Source organism: Triticum urartu, chromosome 2 (genome assembly GCF_003073215.2).
Source record: "Triticum urartu cultivar G1812 chromosome 2, Tu2.1, whole genome shotgun sequence".
NCBI lineage: Eukaryota > Viridiplantae > Streptophyta > Magnoliopsida > Poales > Poaceae > Triticum > Triticum urartu.
In genome coordinates, this window is record NC_053023.1 from 357,327,034 (window position 1) to 357,330,214 (window position 3,181).

Consider the following 3,181-nt stretch of genomic DNA (forward strand, 5'->3'; position numbering starts at 1 on the left):
GATGTCGAATTCCAAAAACCAGCGAGAGGTTCCCCACTCTTCTTTGATCCGTCTGAGGGCCGAGTGGCAGCCTCGACCCGAGCGGAAGTGCGATGTGTCTGGAAACTCAGGATCGTAAATGGATTCGGGTACCATTCTGATCGCCTCTTTCATGATCTTTTCTATGGGTAGAACTACTGTGAGCGGTCTAAACTTCGACCCTTCTTTCTTTCTTCATTTAAAAAAGGGGGAGCAAAGCCTATTTTTTGCTCCCTCAATTGATAGATCAGGGCCCCTCCTGCCGGCCCGAACGAAAGTCTCTTTAAGGAAGTAGTCCCATCACTCTCGGGCCCGGCACCAACCAAGAGGAGGCGGGGCTCTCTCCAATCATTCCGAAGAGCCGAGATCTCGTAAAGGAAAAATTAGCTAGCTCAGCAGGTTTGGACCCAGATGAATCAGTTCAGTGAAGGAAGGGAGCCTAAACTTAAGGCTTTTCCAAGCCTTGCCGATAGGCGCCTCATGGCTCGCTCAGTTCGCTTGCGGAGTTCTTAGATCAGTAGATCTGGAATAGAGTCTCGCTCATAAAGGAAGAGTAGCGCGCTAGCGCGGCTCGCTTCGCTTTTCGACGCGGAGCTCGCTGCTGTCTTTTTAGCTTCAAAACTACAGGGCGTGCGTTAGCACTACGGCTTTTCAGCCTCCCTTTGCTGGTTCCGAACTATCACTGATCCCAGAGATCAACCTTCAAACCTTTTTCTTTGAATCTCAGGAAGGCTTTCTCGGGGAGAAAGCTGGTTGGGGAACTGCTAAACGACCTAAAAGAAAAAGAGGAGACTGACTCTGACCTTTCAAAGCCCTATCTCATCTGGTTGATAGTAGAAGGTACGTACGATGATACCATGGACATAAACGAGGTCGAGCATATCTTTAATGATTTCAAACTAAAGCGTACCTAAAGCCTGCCCTGGATATGAAAAAGGGATTTGAGCCAGAAGAAGATGAGGATCTATCACCAGGATGAGGAAATGGAAACAACTAAGTATTAGTTAGGTTTAGGTTCAGGAAATGGAAATGGTAACAGCGGCCCAAAAATGGTAAGGTTTTCTTTTCAAAGAAAAAGGAACGCAAAAGTTTTGCGAAATCCTTATCTTTCGGCTTTTTAAAGAAGATAGGCCATTACAAAAACAAGGTATAACAGTCGACTTTCCTATCAGGATTTTACAACCTGAATACCAAGGGACCACTATTAGAAGAGAGCATAATAAGTAAATGCCGACGCCATCTTTGACTTTTTGGATGGTTGGCGGCGCCATAAACTCGATAACCAGCACCGCGGAGTGAAGAAATTCAACTAAATAGAATCCTAAAACAATCTTATTCGAGCACACACGGGACCCACAGCAATGAAATTCACACAAGCGGCAATCATCCGAGCAGAGAATGGAGAAGGTAAATATACTTGAAATTGTTTTTTTCCGAATGAGAAAGCCTTTGGCAAACTCCTTGCAAATCTGTTTTTGCCGGGCACAATAGACATATCTGCTCAGTCACAACATAAGGAACCCCCAATGTTCCTCAAAGCCTACCCGGCCTGACAGCTTTAGTTGAATGATCTGATCCCGAAGCAAGCTTTCTACTTAAATTGCTATGACTGGCCAACTAATGATAGGACTACCTATCTTGATGCTTTGAATCTGTATTCAGAGCTTTTTTCCAACTACCGGGACTACTAATTTCAAGTACAAAGCTCTCCTATGAATATGCTACTGCTCTTACTTTCTACCTGAATCCGAGCATTGAAGCAAGCTCTTTATCGCGCCATAACCGAGTCTCTCCTTGCAGCTCTGACCAATCCACCCGTCATTGCAAATAACTGCTCCTTACTCTTTGATTGTATGTCCATTTTTGCTTGATGTCTGGCTCACCGGATCTGGTACATGAAAAAGCCATTCCTTTTCGCTTTCCTTCAACCACTCAGTATACTTTTTTACTGGAAGAGTCAAGCGAAAGCAATTAGTTTAGAAGGAAGAGGAAGACCTAGGGGGCTTACGTCCTCATTTCACTCTTTTTGCTCCTGCGAGACACGACTCAACTACTTTTTACAATTGACAGGGTAGCCCGGAGGTCAGATGAAGGGTCTTCCCCATAAAGATAGATTAGTACTTGGAAGGTTCAGATGAAGGAAGGGTTGAAACAAGGCAAAAACTATTCAATGGGGTAAATAAATATGAGCAATCCGTGAGAATAGCAAACCCCTATCTCTTAAAAAGAAGAAGATAGATAGGTCCACGAGTTGAGACAGAGAAGTTCTAACTAATCATGTAGGAGTTTACCCACGAGAGTCAGAGGCTGCATCATCAAAGGGGTATAGAAATAATTCAGAAGCACTATGGCCTGAAGCGAAGGGCAGGAACGAACGGAATCAATGTGTTCCAATTTATCCGGAGTAAGGACAGCAGCTGAGAAGGGACAAAAAAATAGCGTAGACAAAAGGTAGGACCAGATCATGCGAAGAGCTCTTCGCCCTATTGATTAGGAATCTCGATCAGAAACCACCAGGCCATGTCTCCCGATAAAAGATGATCCCCACAATGGATGTCAGGCCTTGGCTTTATAAAATCTGATTGGATCCGCACTAGAGGATAAGAATACAGATAGGCTGACTAAGAAGATCTTCAAATTTTCTTACCTGAAAAGATGAGTTATTGAAAGGAATACCTGAAGAATAGAATAGAATAGAATAAACACATGGCACAGCTGGGTGCTAGAATAGTAGTTGATAGAAGTTCTAGTCACTTAAAAAAAATAACCACTGCTTAACTTAATTAGATCGTAGAAGATAAGCAAGCGGGTTCGGGCAGTTAGTCCTATTTGAAGGTAAGAAGTTCGGGTAGTAAGGGCTAGGTTTATATAGGGGCTATATTTTTGAGAAACATATGGTCTTGCTCATTTCTCATCAAGGAATGGAGATTGGGTTGGTGTTTGGAAGGGGGATTCAGTAAACTGACCTTGGCCAGCAAGCAGAAAAAGGACTGACGTCTTGGGGCGCGCTAGCGCGCGTACTCTTCTTCTGCGAGACTCCATCCAAATCCACCACTTACTTGTTGGTTGGTGTTCCATTCTGTTATCTTAGACTATGCTGCCTTCTTCAATTCCATTCTTCGTCTCCCTAGTCGAAGTCTTCTTGCTGGCCCAACCCAACATG